Genomic DNA, 11,950 nt, shown 5'->3' on the forward strand with positions numbered 1-11,950 from the left:
TGATACGTGACATCCTCCTGTGGACAGATGTCCTCCTTGGTTGTCGGGAATGGCCAGTATTCGTCCACCTCTGTGAGCACAGGCTGACCATGTGTGCACACGGCTCGTGGCTGCCAGCATGAGATTTTTTCCCATTGTGATTCTAATTTAGAAGGAAAAATAAAGATAATCCCAGCTACAACACACAGGTGTGTCCATCCTGCTAACCATATGTGCACGCAGGTCAACAGCAGAGCTGTCTTTCTCCAATCATCTCCACTATTTTGGCGTGCTGCCAGGGCATCTCATGTGGGACTCTGAGGAAAGTCAAATCCTCAGTTTTGTCTCCAATCACTCAAAATGCATTTTCATCCATCCTCAACCCCTTACTAAGTTGTCTCACGATACCCACGTTATGAGTCGTGGAGACTACAATCAGAGGACTTCCTGACACCCATGACAGCTCTGTGAGTACTTGGCAAGAAGCTTTCGAATGTTCAAAATTCAAGCGACACATGAGCGACAGCCTTCGATTTATGCGAGGGGATGGCACCATCCAGCAAATGTGACATGAAATCCCTTGCAAATATTGGTCACGCTGTCGCAGCCCAGTAGATACCACCCTAAGAAATCACTTTTGAGAAAGAATCCATCCTTGAAGTTTATTTGTAGATTAGATTAGATTAGATAGAACTTTATTAACCCCTTGGGAAGACTCCTTCAGGGAAATTGAGGCTCCAGCAGCATTGTATAGCAGCACACAGGTAAGAAGCACACAGAGTTTCAAAAGTGAAAGTTAAAAAAAAAATTGCAAATATAAATACCAGACATACTGATCGCTACTGGTTTACTGGCTACAACTGTTCCTCTCCTTTCCATCCTCTGTCTTCCTATTACTATACTGTTACTTCCTGTTACTGTTGTAATGAATCTGAGGAAGATTCAGTCCTTTCACCAGTTTTTTAAAAGAGCTGTTCTAGTGTCTTCAGTTATCCTGCTGACATAACCTAGCTGGCAGAGATAAATAATAATACCATGGAAACCTAAGCCATTTGCAGAAGTGCAGTGAATCTTTTTTAGAACATGCAACTTTCAAAATGTATATTTATGAAAGGCTCCCTTTGCGCACCACATTCCACTGGAGATACCTAACAAGATCAAAAGGTGTAATCATACAAACAGTCATGTTATCCACCGAAAAATTACAAAAATCTCAGAGGTGAGATTTTATAATGCGAGGAAAATCTCTAAAAACATGCACCAATTTGGTCTACATGTTTCAACGGTAATTGAAACCAGGCAATTTTTTTTCGACAGTACACGGCCCCTTACATCACTAACTGCCTTCCAGCAAAGTTTTGTTGTGATTACATAACCTTGATTTTGGTGTCAAATGACTCCCAATACTCATTTCACTTCTGCAGTCTGTCACCTTCTGAAATACAGGCACTTAAACCCTGGTTCTTTACATTCTGTTAAGTTTATTTCTAATACAACTTCAAATATGAATTACTTATATCTTACTGAAATATAGTGAGTAGTCATGTAATTTCAGTTGAAGGCCAATAAATGAACTTAAGATAATTTTCAGTGCAAATAATCAGTTGGATCCAGTACAAATTTTGAGTACATGAGTAATTAAAGCAAAATAAAAGATTTCTGAGAAACTGGAGAAAATATAACCGTGCTGCTCATTTAATTCCAATTCTTGAGCTACAATAGTAGGACAGCAGACTTGGATGAAAACGTCATGGCCATTCCTATACATAGTCCCTCCATTTTCAGTCTATAAGTAGTTGGACAAACTCCATATGAGGATTATGTTGAATACAAATCATCATGTTATAATAAGATTTCTTTAGACAAATCAGGGGATGGACATATGAACATTTCAAAATCACTGAATACTCTTATGCTCGATTTATATCAATCATTAAGATATAAACATTATGATAATATATGGCAAATTTGTTATATATGTAAAACTGTCCTGTTAGATTTGGGCTCTGAAAGTGGAATGTTTGTATACCACCCCAATTCCAATGAAGTTGGGACATCGTGTAAAATGTAAGTAAAAACAGAATACAATGATTTGCAAATCCTCTTCAACCTATATTCAATTGAATACACCACAAAAACAAGATATTTAATGTTCAAAAACTTGATTGTTTTTGTGCAAATATTTGCTCATTTTGAAATGGATGCCTGCAACATGTTTCAAAAAAGCTGGGACAGGGGCAACAAAAGACTGGGAAGGTTGATGAATGCTCAAGAACCCCTCTTTGGAACATTCCACAGGTGAGCAAGTTAATTGCAAACAGGTGAGTGTCAAGATTGTGTATAAAAGGAGTATCCCCAAAAGGCTCAGCCGTTCACAAGTGAAGATGGGGTGAGGATCACCACTTTGTGAACAACTGTGTGGAAAAAATAGTCTAACAGTTTAAGAAAAATGTTTCTCAGCGTTCAATTGCAAGGAATTTAGGGATTCCATCATCTACTAATATAATGTAATCAGAAGATTCAGAGAATCTGGAGAACTTTCAACATGTAAGTGGCAAGGCCAAAAACCAACATTGAATGCCTGTGACCTTCGATCCCTCAGGCGGCTCTGCATTAAAAACTGACATCATTGTGTAAAGGATCTTACCGCGTGGGCTCAGGAACACTTCAGAAAACCATTGTCAGTTAACACAGTTCATCGCTACATCTACAAGTTCTAGTTAAAACTACCATGCAAAGCGAAAGCCATACATCAACAACATCCAGAAACACAGCCACCTTCTCTGGGCCTGAGCTCATTTGAAATGGACAGACACAAAGTGGAAAAGTGTGCTGTGGTCTGATGAGTCCACATTTCAAATTGTTTTTTGAAATCGTGGACATTGTGTCCTCTGGACAGAAGAGGAAAAAAAAACATCCAAATTGTTACCAGCGCAAAGTTAAAAGCCAGCATCTGTGATGGTATGGGAGTGTGTTAGTGCCCATGCCATGGGCAACTTACACATCTGTGATGGCACCATCAATGCTGAACGGTACATCCAGGTTTTGGAGCAACACATGCTGCCACTCAAGCAATGTCTTTTTGAGTGACTTCCCTGCTTATTTCAGCAAGACAATGCCAAGCCACATTCTGCATGTGTTATGGGCCTTTCACACTGGATGCGTCAACCAGATGCGTCAACCCGACGCATCAACACCTCCTAACACGTCGTGATGTCAGACGCTTTGTTTCAGAAGCGGCAGGGAGGGTGGAGATTGCGGCTACGTCACACTCTGGCTGTTTTCACAACCCGAAAAAAGTCGATGCGATCTTGCATTTGCATATGTAGAACCACAAAAAAGCTTTAAAAACAGCAGTAGAATGATTCTCCCATCAGCCTGCTGGGAGAAGCTTTTTTTTTTTTTCAGCTACTTTTCGGAGTGACGCCGACCGAGGGAGGACTGATGACTTGGTGGGATATTGATCAAACAGCGACAGTGGGCCGACCCACATGGAGAAGCCGGGGTTCAGGCATCTTCCCTGGGGAGAGCGAGGCAGGCAGCCGGGGTGATGGCGCAAACCCACTCAGTCCGAAATTTCCCACTTTTTTGATGCAAAGTCCCAGTTTGGCCAACAGAGTTTAGTTCTGCAGCTTTATCGAGGTGAGAATAATATAAAAATAAAACGTGACATTTACTGCACTGCTGTGAAGGTTTAATGATTGGCTAATGTTAGCTTAGCCTTTATGCATAGTTGATCTGAGTGAACACTTTAATTTTTAAATGGTTCAGTTTTTTTAATTATTATTTTTACCAAATAAAGCTACAGCTTTTTTCGGAGACCATAAAAGCTCAATTTTGAATTCAAGGATTCAAAGGATTCAAAATAATTGTATTGTCATATGCACAAAGGAACATGTTCCCTGTACAATGAAATGTGTTTACTGCATTTAACCCATCCTAATTGCCAGTTAGGAGCAGAAGTCGCCTTTAGGCGCCTGGGGACCAGCTCCTGATGTATATCCTGCCTTAGGTCAACAGCAGGGCTGAGCAAACCATGACCGGCCTCATGACGACAGATGACACACACATAACACACAACACACATAAGCCGGCCCGGTACGTGAACACATATAAAAAGCACACACAAGGTAAAACTTGGGAAAGAAAAACCTTCATTGCTGCTGCATTGAATCATGCAGCAGCAATGCAGGAAAAAACCCATCAGCACAATGAACAATGATCACACACAACAACAGGACGAGAGACGATGACCGAGATTTGTAAGAGTCCAGTTATCAGACAGAACACCCGGAGGCTGCCCTTAGGCGCCATCAACGGCCTTGTTCGTCCATTCTGGAGGGAGGAGGGGCCCAGCCCTGAACAGTCCACTGTCCACAGTCAACGTTAGAGCTGGAGAAGCTGAGGGCGTGGGGAGACCAGGGGAGTGAGACATGAGCGTTGTTCTTCTCCAGGAGGTTTTTATCACAGCGGCCTTGAAGTGCAGCTGTGTTTTGGGAAGCCGAATGAAAATCCAGATTAGCAGACACCTGAAAGATTCCACAGCCTGAGACAGAGTGGCTTTCAATACATCATTACATTAGGAGAAGAGATGTGGTCATTACTGACGATCAATGCGGTTTTCCAGTGCAGCCATTCTTCTGGAGATGGTATGCAATGCGCGGTTAACACCCGCTGACTGAGCTGACACTCCAATCGAATCAATCGTGGGGCAGCCTGGACGGGCCAATTATTGCGCTTCCACTTTCTTAATTTTCCGGTAAACCAGTGCTATGCCCACTCCACACAGCAGGAACCCGGTCACCACCATGCCAAATATATACACATCTTCGACGTCCTCCACAGACAGCGTGTAAAGGCACATGACCTGCCATTTCCTCCAACTGTCCATCACGTAACCCATCACGTGTCCCGGCAGGACAGGTCTGGTCCTCCGCTCCCGAGTGTCTTGTAGAAAAAATAATGTCAATTGCTTTCAGAGACCACTTTAACAGATCCATTTTTGCTGTTTTCAGAAGAGCAAAGCTGGCAGCCTCACAGACAACACGCCACAGAAGCAGGAAAGATGAGGGAGGGAGAAGAGGCAAATGCAACTGTCTCGGCCGAGAGCAAGGAGGCAAAATATATATGTATGTATATATATGTATGTATATATGTGTATATATATATGTATGTATATATGTATGAAAAAATGTATAAAATGTACATAATAATATAATAAATAATATGCATAAAAAAAAACACCGTGTTGGAAACCATTCAGAAGATTCAGACGGCTTTCGATGGCTTTCAGTCGAGTGAGTATCCGAGAAATTGTGTAACAGCTGGACATGCCCCAACATGTCCTGTGAGACTTCCAACACGGAGGTGTTTTTTGCTGCGCATCCTGAGCTGCTTCGTGCCGACACGCGAAATCCTCCGCACGTCTTTCATTACAAAATCTCCTGTAACAGTGGAATGTGCCGCAAAAGTGCTATGTCCAGCTCTGTTGCCATTTCTGTGGTAGTCACACGATGTCCCGGATCAACACAGCGTTCAGTTTAGAAATGATCTGGTCGATCCAGCCTGTCGAATGGCTGCTCGGCGCACCGCGCGCCCTCTGCCACTGTGGGCCGTCTTTAAAAAGGTTTTAACAGTCCATAATCCGCGTGACGCCGACAGAATCTTCACCGATATCCAACTGAATCTATCGAATGGTTTCCAACTGCCTGTCTCTAACAGTTTCTGAAAAAAAATTCATGGAGCAAGCGGCAGTCTCTTAGCAAGTTCTCAGACAAAAGAAATCCGATAGGAGGGGTGAACCAGTGCTCACTCAAAGCCTGCCCACAGGCGAATGACGCAACCGACAGGCGTGGAAAAACTCACGCATGCGCACGAAGGTTCAAGCTTGGCTGATGTAATCACATGTGATTCAAATCCATATAGTTTTTGAAAAAAATAAAAAGGTACAATACTTTTTGGACAGACCTTGTGTATGTATGTATATATATATATATATATATATATATATATATACATACATACACACACAAATATAAAAAGAAAAAGTGGTATGTCCAGAAACTCCTGTAACAGTGGAATGTGCCGAAAAAGTGGTATGTCCACCTCTTCTGCCATTTCTGTAGTAGTCAGACGACGTCCCGGATCAACACAGTGTTCAGTTTGGAAATGATCTGGTCGTTTCAGCCTGTCGATCGCCGCTCGGAGCGCAGTGTGCCCTCCGCCATTGTGCGCCGTCTTTAAACCGGTTGTAACACTCCTTAATCTGTGTGATCCCCATAGAATCGTCCCTGAAAGCCGTCTGAATCTTCCGAATGGTTCCCACCTGGCTGTCTCTCACAGTTTCTGGAAAAATTTGATGCAGCAAAGCTCCAAATCGTTCAGACATTTTCCTCACAATAAAAATCCGACTAGGGGGGAGGACCACGGCTCACTCAAAGCGTGCTCACAGGCGAAAGACGCAACCGACAGGCGTGAAAAAACTCACGCATGCGCACGAAGGTTCAAGCTTGGCTGATGCAAGCACACATGATTCAAATCCATATAGTTTTTGCAAAAAATAAAAAGGTCGGATAGTTTTCTAACAGACCTCGTATATATATATACTCAACAAAAATATAAATGCAGTCTAAGGCACACCTGTGCACTAATCATGGTGTCTAATCAGCATCTTGGTATGGCACACCTGTGAGGTGGGATGGATTATCTCAGCAAAGGAGAAGTGCTCACTATCACAGATTTAGACTGGTTTGTGAACAATATTTGAGGGAAATGGTGATATTGTGTATATGGAAAAAGTTTTAGATCTTTGAGTTCATCTCATACAAAATGGGAGCAAAACCAAAAGTGTTGCGTTTATATTTTTGAGTATATATATATATCCATCCATCCATTTTCCTCCGCTTTATCCAGAGTCGGGTTGCGGGGGCAGCAGCTCAAGCAAAGCCGCCCAGACCTCCCGATCCACACACACCTCCTCCAGCTCCTCCGGGGGAACCCCAAGGCGTTCCCAAGCCAGCCGAGAGATGTAGTTCCTCCAGTGTGTCCTGGGTCTTCCCCGGGGCCTCCTCCCAGTGGGACGTGCCCGGAACACCTCTCCAGCGAGGCGTCCAGGGGGCATCCGGAAAAGATGCCCGAGCCACCTCAACTGACTCCTTTCGACGTGGAGGAGCAGCGGCTCGACTCCGAGCTCCTCCCGAGTGACCGAGCTCCTCACCCTATCTATAAGGGAGCGCCCAGCCACCCTGCGGAGGAAACTCATCTCGGCCGCTTGTACTCGCGATCTCGTTCTTTCGGTCATGAGCCAAATCTCATGACCATAGGTGAGGATCGGAACGTAGATCGATCGGTAAATCAATCAATCAATCAATCAATAAATTTTTTTATATAGCGCCAAATCACAACAAACAGTTGCACCAAGGCGCTTTATATTGTAAGGCAAGGCCATACAATAATTATGTAAAACCCCAACGGTCAAAACGACCCCCTGTGAGCAAGCACTTGGCTACAGTGGGAAGGAAAAACTCCCTTTTAACAGGAAGAAACCTCCAGCAGAACCAGGCTCAGGGAGGGGCAGTCTTCTGCTGGGACTGGTGGGGCTGAGGGAGAGAACCATGAAAAAGACATGCTGTGGAGGGGAGCAGAGATCAATCACTAATGATTAAATGCAGAGTGGTGCATACAGAGCAAAAAGAGAAAGAAACAGTGCATCATGGGAACCCCCCAGCAGTCTACGTCTATAGCAGCATAACTAAGGGATGGTTCAGGGTCACCTGATCCAGCCCTAACTATAAGCTTTAGCAAAAAGGAAAGTTTTAAGCCTAATCTTAAAAGTAGAGAGGGTGTCTGTCTCCCTGATCTGAATTGGGAGCTGGTTCCACAGGAGAGGAGCCTGAAAGCTGAAGGCTCTGCCTCCCATTCTACTCTTACAAACCCTAGGAACTACAAGTAAGCCTGCAGTCTGAGAGCGAAGCGCTCTATTGGGGTGATATGGTACTACGAGGTCCCTAAGATAAGATGGGACCTGATTAGTCAAAACCTTATAAGTAAGAAGAAGAATTTTAAATTCTATTCTAGAATTAACAGGAAGCCAATGAAGAGAGGCCAATATGGGTGAGATATGCTGTCTCCTTCTAGTCCCCATCAGTACTCTAGCTGCAGCATTTTGAATTAACTGAAGGCTTTTTAGGGAACTTTTAGGACAACCTGATAATAATGAATTACAATAGTCCAGCCTAGAGGAAATAAATGCATGAATTAGTTTTTCAGCATCACTCTGAGACAAGACCTTTCTGATTTTAGAGATATTGCGTAAATGCAAAAAAGCAGTCCTACATATTTGTTTAATATGCGCTTTGAATGACATATCCTGATCAAAATGACTCCAAGATTTCTCACAGTATTACTAGAGGTCAGGGTAATGCCATCCAGAGTAAGGATCTGGTTACACACCATGTTTCTAAGATTTGTGGGGCCAAGTACAATAACTTCAGTTTTATCTGAGTTTAAAAGCAGGAAATTAGAGGTCATCCATGTCTTTATGTCTGTAAGACAATCCTGCAGTTTAGCTAATTGGTGTGTGTCCTCTGGCTTCATGGATAGATAAAGCTGGGTATCATCTGCGTAACAATGAAAATTTAAGCAATACCGTCTAATAATACTGCCTAAGGGAAGCATGTATAAAGTGAATAAAATTGGTCCTAGCACAGAACCTTGTGGAACTCCATAATTAACTTTAGTCTGTGAAGAAGATTCCCCATTTACATGAACAAATTGTAATCTATTAGACAAATATGATTCAAACCACCGCAGCGCAGTGCCTTTAATACCTATGGCATGCTCTAATCTCTGTAATAAAATTTTATGGTCAACAGTATCAAAAGCAGCACTGAGGTCTAACAGAACAAGCACAGAGATGAGTCCACTGTCCGAGGCCATAAGAAGATCATTTGTAACCTTCACTAATGCTGTTTCTGTACTATGATGAATTCTAAAACCTGACTGAAACTCTTCAAATAGACCATTCCTCTGCAGATGATCAGTTAGCTGTTTTACAACTACCCTTTCAAGAATTTTTGAGAGAAAAGGAAGGTTGGAGATTGGCCTATAATTAGCTAAGATAGCTGGGTCAAGTGATGGCTTTTTAAGTAATGGTTTAATTACTGCCACCTTAAAAGCCTGTGGTACATAGCCAACTAACAAAGATAGATTGATCATATTTAAGATCGAAGCATTAAATAATGGTAGGGCTTCCTTGAGCAGCCTGGTAGGAATGGGGTCTAATAAACATGTTGATGGTTTGGATGAAGTAACTAATGAAAATAACTCAGACAGAACAATCGGAGAGAAAGAGTCTAACCAAATACCGGCATCACTGAAAGCAGCCAAAGATAACGATACGTCTTTGGGATGGTTATGAGTAATTTTTTCTCTAATAGTTAAAATTTTGTTAGCAAAGAAAGTCATGAAGTCATTACTAGTTAAAGTTAATGGAATACTCAGCTCAATAGAGCTCTGACTCTTTGTCAGCCTGGCTACAGTGCTGAAAAGAAACCTGGGGTTGTTCTTATTTTCTTCAATTAGTGATGAGTAGAAAGATGTCCTAGCTTTACGGAGGGCTTTTTTATAGAGCAACAGACTCTTTTTTCAGGCTAAGTGAAGATCTTCTAAATTAGTGAGATGCCATTTCCTCTCCAACTTACGGGTTATCTGCTTTAAGCTACGAGTTTGTGAGTTATACCACGGAGTCAGGCACTTCTGATTTAAAGCTCTCTTTTTAGAGGAGCTACAGCATCCAAAGTTGTCTTCAATGAGGATGTAAAACTATTGACGAGATACTCTATCTCACTTACAGAGTTTAGGTAGCTACTCTGCACTGTGTTGGTATATGGCATTAGAGAACATAAAGAAGGAATCATATCCTTAAACCTAGTTACAGCGCTTTCTGAAAGACTTCTAGTGTAATGAAACTTATTCCCACTGCTGGGTAGTCCATCAGAGTAAATGTAAATGTTATTAAGAAATGATCAGACAGAAGGGAGTTTTCAGGGAATACTGTTAAGTCTTCTATTTCCATACCATAAGTCAGAACAAGATCTAAGATATGATTAAAGTGGTGGGTGGACTCATTTACTTTTTGAGCAAAGCCAATAGAGTCTAATAATAGATTAAATGCAGTGTTGAGGCTGTCATTCTCAGCATCTGTGTGGATGTTAAAATCGCCCACTATAATTATCTTATCTGAGCTAAGCACTAAGTCAGACAAAAGGTCTGAAAATTCACAGAGAAACTCACAGTAACGACCAGGTGGACGATAGATAATAACAAATAAAACTGTTTTTTGGGACTTCCAATTTGGATGGACAAGACTAAGAGTCAAGCTTTCAAATGAATTAAAGCTCTGTCTGGGTTTTTGATTAATTAATAAGCTGGAATGGAAGATTGCTGCTAATCCTCCGCCCCGGCCCGTGCTACGAGCATTCTGACAGTTAGTGTGACTCGGGGGTGTTGACTCATTTAAACTAACATATTCATCCTGCTGTAACCAGGTTTCTGTTAGGCAGAATAAATCAATATGTTGATCAATTATTATATCATTTACCAACAGGGACTTAGAAGAGAGAGACCTAATGTTTAATAGACCACATTTAACTGTTTTAGTCTGTGGTGCAGTTGAAGGTGCTATATTATTTTTTCTTTTTGAATTTTATGCTTAAATAGATTTTTGCTGGTTATTGGTAGTCTGGGAGCAGGCACCGTCTCTACGGGGATGGGGTAATGAGGGGATGGCAGGGGGAGAGAAGTTGCAGAGAGGTGTGTAAGACTACAACTCTGCTTCCTGGTCCCAACCCTGGATAGTCACGGTTTGGAGGATTTAAGAAAATTGGCCAGATTTCTAGAAATGAGAGCTGCTCCATCCAAAGTGGGATGGATGCCGTCTCTCCTAACAAGACCAGGTTTTCCCCAGAAGCTTTGCCAATTATCTATGAAGCCCACCTCATTTTTTGGACACCACTCAGACAGCCAGCAATTCAAGGAGAACATGCGGCTAAACATGTCACTCCCGGTCAGATTGGGGAGGGGCCCAGAGAAAACTACAGAGTCCGACAATCGAGAGCTTTGCCCCCCTACTCAGCTCTCTCTTCACCACAACGGTCCGATACAGCGACCGCATCACTGCAGATGCTGCACCGATCCGTCTATCGATCTCACGCTCCATCCGTCCCTCACTCGTGAACAAGACCCCGAGATACTTAAACTCCTCCACTTGAGGCAAGGACACTCCACCGTCCTGAAGAGGGCAAAGCACCTTTTTCCAGTCGAGAACCATGGCCTCGGATTTGGAGGTGCTGATTTTCATCCCGGACGCTTCACACTGAGGAGGAATTCGCCACAGAGTTGCTAATGGCACGGGACAAAAAGCACCTCCGTGTTGGTCTCACAGGACATGTTGTAACATGCCGAGCTCTTGCACCATTCGGAAGATTCAGACGGCTTTCGGTGGCTTTTCAGTCGTGTGACTATCCGAGAAATTGTGGACGAGTTGGACATGCCACAACATGTCCTGTGAGGCTTCATCACGGCGTTGCTTTTCGTCCCGCACCATTAGCGGCTCCGTCCCGACGCGCGAATTCCTCCGCACGTCTTTCCATGACAGAAACTCCTGTAACAGTGGAATGTGCCGAAAAAGTGGTATGTCCACCTCTTCTGCCATTTCTGTAGTAGTCAGACGACGTCCCGGATCAACACAGCATTCAGTTTGGAAATGATCTGGTCGTTTCAGCCTGTCGATCGCCGCTCGGAGCGCGGCGTGCCCTCCTCCATTGTGCGCCGTCTTTAAACCAGGTGTAACACTCCTTAATCTGTGTGATCCCCATAGAATCGTCCCAGAAAGCCGTCTGAATCTTTCGAATGGTTCCCACCAGGCTGTCTCTCACAGTTTCTGGAAAAATTTGATGCAGCAAAGCTCCAA

The sequence above is a fragment of the Thalassophryne amazonica genome, chromosome 3 (genome assembly GCF_902500255.1).
Source record: "Thalassophryne amazonica chromosome 3, fThaAma1.1, whole genome shotgun sequence".
NCBI lineage: Eukaryota > Metazoa > Chordata > Actinopteri > Batrachoidiformes > Batrachoididae > Thalassophryne > Thalassophryne amazonica.